Raw genomic sequence first — 15,226 nt, forward strand, 5'->3', positions numbered from 1 at the left:
GTTTATTTTGAGTCATCCCATATACATCATCCCGCTGCTGTAAATGCTCACTAGAGCACCCAATCTGCAGCTGAAAATAGTCCCCAACACATGCACTATTTATTCAGGTTTGAGTAACATTTGCTAGAAAATATAATAGTGCCCAGCTGTTTTTAAATTATGTAGCCTTTTTTTTAAGGGAAAGCGTGTATTCATGACCCGTTTTAAGACATTTCAAATGCAACCCGGTCTCACGGGAAGGCGCATAAATAGCACAACATTACAAGGACCTTCCGCGTGTCATGAGGATGCATTTTAGGTACGCCACTTAAGTTGAGTCAACAACACCACTTAGTTAGGTTTAGGAATAACGTCATGGTTGGGCTTAAAATAAGTATGTAAACTAGGCTCGTCGCGGTAGTTGGTGTTACCGGTGTTACTCGGTAGTCAGGCATGCACCGATTACATTACATACCCACCGTCGTTTTGCTTTTTTTAACAGAAATAAAACCAATTTAGTTCATTTTTGCGTATCAGCTGCATGTTATCAATAGATGGTCGGATGACGGACACTACAAACGGAACGTGAATGCATCTGTTCCATACAGAGTCTCAGCCCAGAGTAGCAGGAGTCAGATTTCACACACGGGACGAGAGAGAGTTGTCAGATAGAGAGATGGCAGAGGATTTATTGTCGAAGCGAAAAGCAAACACGCCAATTTTTCAGATTTAAACCCAATACTATAAGGGAACCGTAATGTTAATGAGGCAATTGCCGCGAGGAGGACGGAGCGGTCACAGCCGGTGTGCAGCCGCGCCAGGTAGCTTAGACCCCTGCGGCCCCGCGGCAAAAGCTGGACCGAAGAGGCCATACACACATCCACCCGACGGTAAAGATCAAAGTAAGAGCGCTACACATATTGACCGTCATCTTTTCCAGTAAAATGTCCAGTGTAACCGGTAACACCGGTGTTGTCACAAGTTTATTAACCGGTGGGAAAAGTTCCTCACCGTCACATCCCTAATGTAAACTAAGTAAAATATGTATGAAAATAACGTTAAATAAGTACAGAAAACACATCACAAACGTCACTAAAAAACACATCACAAAAAAACATGTGACAAACGTCACTAACGTAACTTACTAAACAAAACAGCGGTCTGGAACACTGCTCTTGTTGAAAGTCGTGTGTTTGTTGGACTCATCAACCTCCCCACCCGCCCTGCTTTCGCCCTTTTTATTGTACATCACTACATCATCTACGTCACATATTTACGCGGATGCATTGACACGGCTGTCAGTACAGACTGTATGGCGTACAGATGACTGGCGCTCTTATTGCACGCTAAATGCCTTGCGCATTGTCATTCATACAGCTTTTCGTCCGAATGGGCTTGTTGCTGAGTGCCACAAACAGAGTAGGGAAGTGGGAAAGTATCGCGAGACGGGCTAACACATTGTTGGTTTTGGTCTCGTCATGGAATTTGTTGACAATAACAAAAATATTGCCAGCCTTCATAACAGCTTTCACAAGTTCAAACACCACTCAGAATGGACTTTATGATATGATGGATGAGATAATGATAACGCAATGTGTTTGATGGTTACATACAGTATTTCACACCTCAGAGAAGCTTTGCTTAGTATGCACAGTCAGCTTCCACAAACTGACAAGGCATCACTCTCTGAAATGATCCCACCAACATTAGAGCAGACATCCAGAGGTAAGCACCGTGTGCTCTGAATGCTTTTCGGTTTCTTCCTTTTATGCCTGACGGTGACCAGTTAAAAAAAAAAAGTCCACCTCTCTAAAATTATTCAGCCCCCTGGTTGATTCACTGTGGTAAAAACAGAGCCAACAGTGCTTCTCTCTAGTGCAATGCAGCAACTGCACGGCTCAACTCTATTATATGCTAATGAAAGAGGTCGATTTAACAGCTGAGCCAGCGCACTTGCAAGTGAAGCTCTGAATAGACTGAATTAACTAATAATTTTGTACTGCGTCTCTTGACCAAAAACTGGCAATGGCTGTATCCGCCATGAACGATTGTACAGTCAAAACTGCAATGTCAACCCAAAGACACTAAGTTGGCGACGCAAATTACATTTAACAGTGAACCCATAAAGAAACTGTGCTTGGAGACAATATCCATTTGTTGTCATGTAATAAAGACAAGAACAAACAAAGAGGTTTGAGAATGTGCGAATCTGTTGTAAAAGTGGATGATTAAGCTAATTTGTTGGCTGGTGTAACCAACCTGCATTGAAGTCATTACTGAGTTTGGCAGATAACAGCTGTCTCTGCCCCGGAGGCTGATTTTCTTCTCCTCACTTAGAACTGTATGGAAAGAATATAGAAGATAGATTATCACGGTTATGGATCAAACTACATTTTCTGCTCCGACTGTCTAGAATTGTAGTGTCATTCTTAAAAGTCTTCCTATCACCTGATCCTGCAGGTTCACACTCGACAACATCTATAAAACCAGATGAATCCTCCGCAGGGCAGAGTCACAGTATCCCTCCTTCAATTTCCTTGTATCTGCCACCTGAAACAATTGCTTGAGCTCCCACAACTCATCCCAAACACTGCAGCCTGTCTTGTCTCGAAACTCCCCAAATTCCTTCATGTTAGCTCTGCCCTACTCCCTCCCGTGGCTCCCTGTGTCTGCCCATACTTCTTTAAAATCCCTGGCGTCGGCACAAATGCCTGTGAAGGGATCTGCAGCTCCGTACCTCCGGGCCACGGTTAGACACACGAGTCCATGCTCTGCTTTCGGTCACGACTGGCTGCTTGGCTCCAATTTCGCTGCAGCAGGCTGGTCATCACTATACCCGGGACCAAAATCGAGTCAGATTAACAGAGGCACTCCATATATTCTGTCATCCTCCACTGGATATGCACTCATATATTCCTTTTCCTAAAACTTCTCTCATACATGATCCAGATTCGTCTATAATCGCAGCCCTTGAAACGGACATTCCTCATTTTTGTTTATTTGTAATTTAGTCGCTCCAGATAATCATCAGCTACTGGAGAAAAATAGTGAACTGAAACTAAAGCATGCAATAATCGCTCACCTAAATAAACATTTCACCCAACAAAAGTGGCATTAACCTTCACATACCTGCCAGTCAGACAGCTGGGCCTGCTGTTTACACAATGAGATTTGCCTTATAACTCACAGAAAGCCATTTCAGCAGACTGTTGCTAGGGCGGCCTGTGGAGCAGGCGTATGGAGACACAACGCTTTGTGCTTTTATTTGTATTCATCACTGTCATCTGTGTTGTTAAGGCTGTGAAAGCACTGCAGTTTTACAATAATCTTTGCTTTCTAACGATCTGTTTTCAACGAGAGACGCCAGTCAAATATCTTTAAGTTGATGACAATCACAGTATCATTCAACACAAGACCAGGCAAGCCGAATAGTTTGTCAAAATCGGAAACCTTTCACCCAGAACTTTCTGTCCGTGTTCTTTCCACAAATATTTCTCCCTGTCAGTTAGATATTGGGAAACATTTTCTGGATGTTGGGCAATGCCCTCCAACCACAACAGGGGTGGTGCGTCACAAAATGTACAGTTGCTTTCAGTATGAATTGGCCAGCACTCAATGTACACCTACATTTGTTCCATCGACGTCATCATGAGATGCCCAAGGCAGATGACAAACTAGAATGATAGTGAGCTATGGCTGGAGAATGCATTGTGTTGTTACACCCATCTCACCCATTTAAGACAAAAAATAACTGTTGAATTGTAAGTGAGGTTTTGCTCATACAATATACATTGCAGGCATCCAATATTCAGAGGATATATCACTGCAAGCAGTATGTCTACTGTCTGGTATAATCTGATGCCTGCACACAGGTCATTTCTGACTAACTTTGTGTAGTCTGGGTTAGGCTTATTACTGCTAGTAGCTGATCTTTTGAATTCATCTGTCACATCACCATGTCAGAGCCAACAGCTGTCTATCAAAATGTGGTTACACACTAATACTTCAACATTTTTTATTTCAAAATCCTAGAAATTTCTGTACATAAGCTCGTGCAGTATTGTGGTGATGTGTTTTCTCCCCAGAGTTAAAACGTTGCTTCCTCAGTTGTTTGTGAAATATGAAACCTGTCAGCATGACAGAGCCCTTTTCTACCAGGAAGTGATCAAACTTTGTCTATACACCTACTGGATGCTTTCTATAAAATTCTATTAAAAGTAATTTATGGTGCTGTTGGATTGCTGCTAGACTACCCCGTTAATACAGGGAGAGTAAACAGTTTTTGACCGCAGTGAATATGTAGTTTTTGAAAGGCTAAATGCCAACAAATATGGACTGAAGCAGAATATGTTGCTAGATAGAAAAATTTTGTGAATTTTGGAAATTATTATATCTATCTTTTTTTCAATACATTTTGACTTTTGGACTGAGGCAACTACAGAGACGGACTGAGCGCCCCACCCTCGACACTTTGAGAACCACTAGGTTATAACAAGAATACGTTGTTGACAAGATGGACTGATGAACAAAAGCGTTCTTCAGCCTGATGCGATTAAATGGAGGGACTCTAAATCACCTCTTGGAGGGCAGAAGTTGATATTCCCCATTTAAAACATGCAAGGGATCAGAAGAGATGCTGTGGGCAAGTCTGATCATGCTCTTCTTGTGAGCTGCATCACCATTTATTTTAAAACTGCAGATAACTAGAGCGAGACCTGCGTATTATTGGGGTTAGTTGGTGTTTTAACAAGTAAATAAGTCATAAAGCATTTTGGACACATGCAAATTATTTCCTATGCAGTGTATTCTCTTTAAAGACTTTCACAGACCCCAGTAAAAAAAGAAGAAAAAAAATCTGCAAAATCCTTTTAATGTCATAAAGAAGGAATCTGTACTGATGTTGTTAATGTTAATTATTATTATGTTAACTAGAGGAGAAGAGAGGAGGAGCAGGCTTGACATTTATCAAAGACAGTGCTGCTGTGGTTCATTTTTTAAACACTAGATGACAGTAATACATTTCAGAGAAGGGAAAAAAAGGGAGTGAGAGGCAGGAAACAGGGAAAGAGGATGGGAGTGAGGGAGGAAAGGAGGGGAGGAAGGGACAGAGAGGCACAAGGAAAAAGTACTCAGAGAAACTGAAAATAAAAGGGGACATAAAAGAGATGGATAAAAAGACAAGGAGTCTAGGCGGGGAAGTGTGTTAAAAGCAAAGAAATGGAAGAAGGGAAAAGTGCGTCAGATAGAAAAAGGGGTGGGTAGACAACTATCTGTGTGGGATGTAAGGGAAACAGGATGAAGAGGTTTTTGTAGGGGGTGCGGGGGACTTTAGTAGGCAAGGAGACAGATTGGGAGATAAATGAATGGCGACAGAGACGAGCGGATCTGTACTGTGAGGGCAGAGATAGAAGAGATATCAGATTCACTAATATTTTAAGTCAGATTCTGGGTGTCCTGCGGTCATCAAAGAAACAAATTAACTTCAATTCTCCACTGTCTGTTTTATCTGATCTCTTACTCCGTCTCCTCCTACTCTCTTTCTCTCTCGATTTCTTTCCCCCTCTGTCATCTTCCATCTTTCCCTCCCTCAACAAGATCTTGTAGGAATTCATATTTAAAAAGTTGCCTGGAAATCTAAGTTACATTTACAGGCTAGTTAAGTCTTTACAGCGTGTTGTAAAGTATAAAGCATCCGCAGGACATCACCAGCCTATGATGCCACACTGTAACACCAAAGCTCTGAAGTGGCAACCACTGGAGTTGACACTTGGACACTTTGTCAATTCTTTAACACCATGTGACATGTAATGCAACGCCGGGGGTCGTGTCCAGTTGCAGCTGGTTGAGCTTTGATGCAATAAAACTGGACAACGTCTAGAAGAAGTGCAGGATGCAATGACATGAATCAAATTTGTATTGTTGTATTGTAAGAGTCTACTGGCAATATGCACTCTGTTAAACTTTATTAAGGGGGATGGAGCCGTTAAACAAATCTGACAAACAATTGCTTTCCTCTCTGCTGATCACATTTTATAGAGGCAGACGTTTTCATGCACTGAATCCATTAAAGGGAAAGGTCGACATTTTGTGAAATACGTAACGGCCAAAAACAAAGAGGGCGACGGCCAAAATGTCGAACTCAAGGTTTCAAAACCGCAGTCAACAAACCAGTGGGAGACATCACGGTGACTACGTCCACTTCTTATATACAGTTTATGGTTGTGTTTTAGCTGTTTCCCTTTATTTCCAGTCTTTATGCTAAGCTAAGCTAAACAGACAGTCAGATATGACAGCGGTATCAATCTTATTATCTGACTCTCGGCAAGAAATCAAATAAGCTAATTTCCAAAATGTCTAAGTACTTCATCTTTTTTTTTTCACAATCATTAGGAACATTTTAATTTTTTGGTCAATTTTTTTTGCTTTGCATTACTTTTGATTGACTTGATTTAAAGGGACTATTTGTAACTTTCAGAAATGCTTGTTAACAGCGACACCTGTGGCCGTTAAGTCAACGAAAGTCAGCGTCGGGCTCGCACTTGCTCGCTCTACATAGACATGAACGAGCATCGCTCAAAACAGTGAGGCGACACACGTCAGCTAAAACCACAATATCACTCTATATTTCACCTGCTTGGCAGTAATGTTAGCTGACCAGACGAAGGTTTCTCCATGAATCACTGCTGATCCTAGTGTTGGCTTTTCCTGCTTCAGGAAGAGAAACATTATCGCCTCCGACCGCAGCCGGAGAGAACAGGGGAGACACCGGCACCCGGTCGAACATGGTAACGTTTCTGGCTGCGGAGCCCTGTCACTTCACAAGACACGGAAATCCTCTGTTGGTCTGGAGGAGCTTCAGCATTTATTTCTGCACAAACGTCCACTATACATTCACTAGATATTCTCAGAGCTACTAACTCTTCTGCAGCGTGAAGTGTGCGCGCATGAACGTGAGGTGGAGCAAGAACGTGCGCGTTGTGTTAGTGCAAGCAGGCAGAGGAGCAGTCTGAACAGCGTAGCCACACGCGAACGCCAACATACCAGTTGGTCATAAGTGTCAAACATTAGAAGCTATACTTCTATGTATAAAATGTAATGTTCTGTACTTCTCTCAGCTCTACTTTCATTGGCAGGATTTATTGCGTCGATAAAAACGTGCTGCCAACATTGTGCTGCGCGCGGTGTGTGCTCAAACAAAAAAGCAACACTCTCTCTGGCGATTAGCTTCAGATCTTGTCAGGAAGCCTCGCTGCATGGAGGGTTCAAATACTGTGGGGCGTCTCCTGTGCCTGCCACATGTGAATTTGAGTCTCTCATGGCTCAGGATGAAACAGTCTGTTAAATGACAGAACAAAAAAAAACTGTCCTTGTGGAAATCACCACTGGAATCAGAACAAATTGTAAGCTGTGCTGTGGAACTCACACAGTTGGGCTCCTCATTGTGGTGATATCCAAGCATCCATCCATCCGTGTATCATTACCGGTCTGAATGGATAATAGCCTATTAGGGGGATGTTTTCCTCAAACTTCAGCAATTTAGGGTCAACGCCTTTAAGAGCTTCCAATATACAGCTGTAGAAAAGAGGTAGGAGCATCCGAAGTGCTACAGAAGCCTTGTGGATGTTTCTGTGTGTAAGAGTGTGAACTAAGGGGAAGGGGTTTTCTGACGGTACATTACAGGGTCATAGAGGTGGAATCACCTATCACATCTGTTTTGTGAAATAATGTTGATATGCCTCTGCAGGCAGCTTCAAATGAAATCCAAGCATCGTGAAGGCTATACTGGCCCTTACATCTGCTGTCAGCGCTCATCAGTTATTAATGTTACACCGCTGCTCTGTTTAACCTCCAGCATCACAACAGGTAATTTCAAACCCTGCTGTTCATTCATCTCAACAGCAAAGGGATGATGGGACGATCGACCCTGTTGATAGTCGTCTAGCGGTTTGGCTTTCCAGCAAAGAGTGTGAGAAAACGTGCGTTACTGTGCATGGTTGATGTGGGAAGCTCAAGTTGATGCTTGGTTTAGAAGATTTCAGATGCTAGAAATATCTAAAAAGCACATGCTGGCATACATTATGTACACATGCATAATAGTATGATATAATTCAGGTATATTGACACAAACTTGGGTCATCAGTAATCTGTTTTCAAGGGTTGTTTTATGGCTAATAGTGTTGATACTTTAATCAACATTTCCCCTGCGGCGATCATGACTAGCTCAACGGCGTGTTATTATTGCAATTCTTTTTTTTATTATTGCAAATTACATTATTTATCCTGCTTTTAGTGCTATATAAATAAGCTCTATTGTTAGGGTATTAATGTTGCTTTTTAAATGACAAAGATGTTTTAAAATAAAATACTTGTTTATTGTTAAATGCAGAACACAGAAGGGCAATGAGGCGCAGCGTTTTTTTCAGCTTGGACGCTTTGGTTGCTATGATACGGAATATCCGCAGAAGTTAAAATGTCAGCACAAGGTAGCGTACCTGCTCTGGATGAAGGGACGGCTGAAGCATGTATGGGAGTGTGTATTGACGGTTGGTCTTTGTGGTATTTGTCCCGCCCCTCCTCCATTGTGATTGGACGGCTGGGTAAAAAGTGACAGTGACGAGTTCAGCGCTTTACCCAAAGTTAAACATTTAAACTCTCAGCGACCAGAAATGAACACCAAACGTGCAGCGCTCAGCGTAGCGCTTGTGGCGGTTGCTTGCCATATCCTGTGGTTGGCTTATCAGTAGCGCGGTATTGCAACATTGCGGTTATTGCAACAGCTCTACCTTCTGCCACTCCTCATACCAGTTGCTTCCAAGAGTTAACCAAGCCCTGCATTACTTTACTTCACAAAATTGTCGGGTAGTTTCAGACTCTGCTTGACGATCTGACAAGCACTTTGCTTTAACCATTAGTCCTTAACCATATAGACGCGTGGCCACGGTGTGTGAGAGTGTATCATGACATGTGGAGTGTCAGACCGGAGCAACATATCAACTAAATGTGATAACTCCTCCAACACCATAATATAAATTAAGGCGCTGTATGCTCAGTCATGGTGAGTCTGCACTTCCCACACAACAACATCAGTTTCCTCCAGGGAGAAACCTTTTGTGTCAGATCCACTCCACGCACCCATTTCTCATCAGGAAAGTGTGCTGCTTTTAAAAATGATTTTACTGGTCATGACTGAAACCAGTTTTCATCACTACTGATAATGTATTCCTCCTAATCCCACCCTGTTACATACAGCTGTGCGATGTGCTGCTGGCTGCAGGATCACCAAAAGTCAGTCGAGGACACGGAGCTGCGTGTGTGTGCATTAATAATCTGCCTCCCTATGTCAGGCATATGGCTCTAAGTGAGTCTGTTGTTGTTGGTGTGTGTGTGTGAGACTGAAATGATGTGATGTGGCAGCAAGCTGATCCAAAAGACACTCATGTCACACTGTCACGACTCACACAGACTTTTTAAATTTGAGTTGTAAAAGTATTTCTTAAAAGTTTTTTTTATATCCAAATGGGGAAAATACTTTTATGTATATTTATGCAGCCTCAGGTGGCTTTCTTTCAAAGCCATGATCATGAAACTCGCTTTTCATATAAATACAAAATAAATAAAAGAAAAAGGTTAAAGTAAAGTAAAGGTTAGATAATGAAGTTACACATTTTTTTCCCCCCACGACAGCAGTGATTTATCCAACTCTGTGACTTTCAACCTCTCTGTCAGCTTCCATCTATTTCCATTTCAATCATTCTGATGCACCGGCAGAACCATTACGCCTATCAAGTCATCTAGTAATAGCTTACACACACACACAAACACACGCACACACTAACTTCTATTTTAGATGCACAGTTCTGGATGAAATGAAGATGCATGCTGATAGATGGAAGTTGTAGTAAACTTTTCCCACTATTTTCAGCTGCAACATCCTGAATATCCCTCAGGGATGTTGATGGCTAAAACTGTTGCTGACCTTGATGTGTTGGTGGTTTGAGTTCACCCAGGTGCCTGTTACCTTCAGCTCTTATCTAACCAGTGAACTGTGGCTGCTGGTTTTCCCATTTCTTTCTTGCAACTTTAAACCTTGCAAAACTTATCCACAAAGCTGTGACCTACAAGTTTGACCAACAGTACAACCAGTGGGCTAAGTGCCTTAAACTTGCATTCTTTCTAATAGCCATCAGGGGGCGACTCCTCTGGTTGCAAAAAGAAGTCAGATTGTATAGAAGTCTATGAGAAAATTACGCTACTTCTCATCTGATTTATTACCTCCAGTAAAATTTGTAAACGTGAGTTTATGGTCTCAAACGCTAGTTTCAAGTCTTCTTCAATACAGCATGATGTTCATTTAGTAAATTATGATCCCATTTAGAGTCAAATAGACCATAAAGCAGGATATGCTTTAGGGCGTGGCTACCTTGTGATTGACAGGTCGCTACCACAGTGTTGTCCGGTCTGGGAGTTGTCCGTGTTTTCATCTTACAACTTTAACCCTTTCACAGTGTGTTTTCAATTCATGAAAGTTAATTGGAACATTTTGGTCGCGTGAAAATGTCTTATTCAGCATTCGGTTGTACTTAGCTCCACCTTCTCATGTCAATTCTGGTAGAAAGAAAAACATGGCGACAGCCAAAAGCCAAAATGGTGACGGCCAAAATGCCGAACTCAAGGCTTCAAAATGGCAGTCCACAAACCAATGGGTGACGTCAAGGTGACAGTATATGAATACAGCTCACTGCTGATTACCCAAATGTGCTTATATTCATACCGTAAACAAACAAAAAAATGCTGAGATATGAGCAGCCTATTTTTATTTTTCTAATATGTGTGGAGACATGGCTGACCAATGTGTGTTGGGGTGTAGGCTCAGCCCTTCAGACACAGCATTCACAGTTAATGGGCCCTAGTGCAACTGCAAAGCGGTAGATCTTGGACGCACGGACTGTGTGCACATCTCCATGCACACCTGCTATTTTGGTTCATGTAGAGGATCAGTGCAAAGTGCAAAAGAGCTGGGTAAAGTGGAATATAGATCAGAGGTGGTGATTCATAAATTTGCCCTCAGGCACTCACATCACATGGTCTAATGCTCTGAAACAGCTGAGCCAATCACAGTGACGCACGACGACAACAGCTCAACATATGAAGGGATGCCTCAGTTTTTTTCAACAGTTAATTAGTACAATGATTAGAATATACAGTAAATGATAACAAATTGTTTGTATGAGCACATCAATGCAACACTATACTTCAGTCATTATTCTACTGTATTCCAAGTTGGAATTGGTTGTATCATATCTTAAAATGTGACACAGCAGCATTTGCTTCGTAATGCATTTAATGAATATAAAATGAACCGTTTTTGAATTTTTTTTGGAGGAAAAATACTGGCTGTGACGTACAGGATTAATGAGCCCCGATAATCCCCCCCTGCTGCGGGGATTTCATGAGTTGAAGGAGAAGCTTTTCTCACAGTATAAAGAAGCTGTGGACAACAGATATTAAAAGAATCACTCATTAATTTATGGATAAATGCTGACTGATTTACAGACATTCCTGCCTTATCCACATTAAATGTAATTTTTATATGCGGATGTAAATGCATCCAGTGTTTAATTGTATTGGTTTACTTTTTTATAAAATCTAAGACCCAATTTTGACCCCAAAATACCCACAACATGCTTTGCACTACCTTATTTGAATGAACCTCCCACCTGTGCCCCATGCACTCTGCACTGGATACCAAAATACCACCATCTGGGTCCAGACTGAAATATCTTAACTATTGCATGGATTGCTATAATATTTTGCACAGACATTCATGGTCCCCAGAGCTTGGCCTTGGTGATCTGCTGAGCCACCAGCAGATCAAAGTTTTCACTCATCCAGTGAAATAGATTGGCATTAGATTTTATACTGATATTCATGGCTGATCTTTTGACCTCTCCTCTAGCGCTACCCAGAGATTGACATTTGTGGTTCTGAGTTAAATGTCTTGACAGTTAAAGGATGGATTGCCATGAAATTGGTACAAAGCCCCTCTGTGTGAATTGTAATAACTTTGGCGATCCCTTAAAGGTGCTCTACAGTATTCAGATCATTAATATAGCAGCAAACAACTATTTTTTATGTAAAGAGATAGAGGAGTAATGTCTACCTGAGCAGAGAATGAAGTCACTCTCCCTCTGTGTATGGTAATCCAAGCTTCTCTGTCTTTCTCCGTCCTTTGTTTACGTAGCTGGGCCAGTCGCACGTGGGCTTTTAGTGCATGTTCGTGCATGTGCGCGTGCCTCACTGTCTAGCTCAAAGCCGCAGCTCTGCACTGCGCTCATACGGCGGTTCCAGCTTATAACGCTGCACTGACCGACGATGCCGTTGCGGAATTGTAGCGCCCACCCTCCGGTTCCCCCTCAGGTAAACACTGTTAGCTCTGTCAGCAGTGTTGCTGTTGTTTCCACTATTCATGCTGTTAGCACCGTTAGCTGTGAGCCGCTTGGTCAACCGTCAATGCCATGTTGAGAGCCGTGCGGAGGCAATAGGTATGCTCCCAATATTGCATTTATCACCTTTAACTTACATGTTGCACCATCATCCAGTCAAAAGTTTAATACTTTGATATGGTTTATGAACGAAGTACTGCTCAAATGGGACAAATTCCCATCAGCCTCAGCTGTTCTCTGTGTTTAGTGCTAATTGGCAAATGCTAAACTCTCTCTAGAACGACACTTCGTCTTGTTGCTTTCTTAAGGAGTAGCACTTTTTCTCCTACTAAGAATCCGTAATTTAACAGCACATCTCTTTGAGCGATGCATACTGGTACTCTTTCTGCAACAGCCACAGCAGTTACTTCTGTGGTATTTGCCTTTAACACGGTATAATAGTCTTTGCCAAGGTTTCTTTGAAAGTAGAAATTATTCGCTTGCTGGGTTAAATAAAGCTGAAATAAATAATGAACACGTCCCAGTGTTTGCATTGTTTCCTCTCTATTTAAATGCTTGTCTGCATTTCATTGGTGGTAGTTCTGATTGTACCTCACCCTGTCTGTGGGTGGTTGGCACTATAAGACACAGAAAATAAAAGGAAAAGAAGATAGCTCTCCGCAGAATGTGCTGTACATGAGTAATCTGCTTTGACGAGTATCCTGGTGTGGGTTTTTCATAGAAATAAAATGAATGGATCTGTGCGGCAGGACAAAAGCCACGTTGAGGGATAGAGGGACAGAGAGAGCCAAAGAAAAACCCCGTTTAGAGGAGAAAGTGCTTGTTTCGGGATAAAATCCAAGTGAAAAGGAAAGAGAAGATATAGTAGAGGGGAGAGCTAGGCAATCCGAGAGAGACACAGAGAAGGTCGAGTTAATGAAAGCACAGGGGAAAAGACAATAAAAAAAGAATGACAAAGAAAGAAAGTACATGTGTTTGTGTGGGAGCATCTCCAGCAACACGTGTCGGTTTGTTTATGTAATACAGGATGTGCCGTAAGAACTCCTCCACTCTTCATTTCTTTCCGTTCGCTCTGAGGTTATCCACCCTGACTTCCAAATGTAGGAAAAAATATATACTGTAGGGAGCATGAAGCGATTTTAAGACGTCACCGTGCATTTCTCCTCATCTTTTTCTCATCCTCTCATCCTCCTCTCCATTACGCCCCCTGTAATTTATGTATTTCTTCCACTTTTCTCATCCTTTCCATTCCAGCTTCTTTTGCTAATTTCCTCTAACGTTACGTCTTTACTTATTTCTCCTCCCTTCATTCCTCTCCACTCTTTGCCCCCCTCGATGCTCCTGACAATTGAGTCCTCCCTCCTTTTCATCCCTCTTCCTCCATCATCTCCTTCTCATTTCTATCCTACGCCACACTTTTCCGTATCCCCCCGCTGGGAAGTCCTCCTCTCTTTCTTGTTCTGGTTCCCTGTCTCCCTCTTTGCCCTGCTCTGTGCTCCTTCTTCCAGCTCCCTTCAGGCAGTTCATTCTCCGCCTGACCTTGGACACGCCGAACAGTCCGCTGACACACTACACTCCCTCTTGTCTCTCTCTAAATGAGGCCTCTCCCTTTCAGCGCACAATCTCTTCTCTACCCTATTTCCTTTTCTTGAAAGTATCATTTAGGTCATAATTTAGAAATGACATGCATCACCAGCAACTATGAATTCTTTATAAGTGTACCCAAGTTGTCCAACTGGACACTGACTCTGTGATTGCAAGTAATTTCTCTCTTTTATCGTCTCTCTCTGTCCCTCTTCTTCCCTCATATTCTGCATCTTGTCTGCTCTCCAGAATCCCCTTTCCAGTAACACATGCATTAATAAATCTCAATCAAGCCGGTCCTCACATTATTCCTCATCCTTGTCCAAATTTCCACACACACACACACACCTTTGAATTATGTATGCCTACATCAATAAATCCAAAGACACGAACAATTAAACTGCATCAACTCTATAATTCATGACCCCCCATCCTCATTGGAAGGTTTTTACCTGTCAACCCGATTTGCCAGAGAAAGGCATGTTTCGCTGCACCACATGTCACACTGCCATGCATGAATAAAGACACACTGAAACAAAGACAGAACACGTCCTGCAGCCAGCCTGATGAGCTGTTTGTGTGATGCCCCCCTGCTGCCAAGGAGCTCGTGTGCCAGCTTCAGTGATTGTGAAACCACACCCCATGGAAACTCATTTTAAGAAAAAATTTAGCAATCAAATGACAAGCTAAATTAGTTGTTGCTGCTACCAACATCACGTGAAGTACATTCAAATGTAAGAAGGTTCATGCTACTGTAAAAATAAGTCTTAAAAATGGTCTTTCTTTTGGTTTTTGAGGCTTTAGGACAAAGACTGTGTATAAGAAGTGGACGTAGTCACTGTGACATCACCCATTGGTTTGTGGACGGCCGTTTTGAAACCTCGAGTTCGGCATTTTGGCCGTTGCCATCTTGGTTTTTGGCCATTGCCATCTTGGCTTTTTGCAACCAGAAGTGACACAAGAAGGTAGAGCTAAGTATGACCAAACACTGAATAAGACTTTTTTAGGCGACCGAAATGTTACAATTAACTTTCGTGAACTGAAAACACACTGTGAAAGAGTTAAAGCTGTAAGACGAAAACACAGACAACTCCCAGACCGGACAACGCCGTGGTAGCGACCTGTCAATCACAAGGTAGCCACACCCTAAAGCATACCCTGCTTTATGGTCTATTTGACTCTAAATGGGACCATAATTTACTAAATGAACATCATGCTGA

Source organism: Sebastes fasciatus, chromosome 7 (assembly GCF_043250625.1).
Source record: "Sebastes fasciatus isolate fSebFas1 chromosome 7, fSebFas1.pri, whole genome shotgun sequence".
Taxonomy (NCBI): domain Eukaryota; kingdom Metazoa; phylum Chordata; class Actinopteri; order Perciformes; family Sebastidae; genus Sebastes; species Sebastes fasciatus.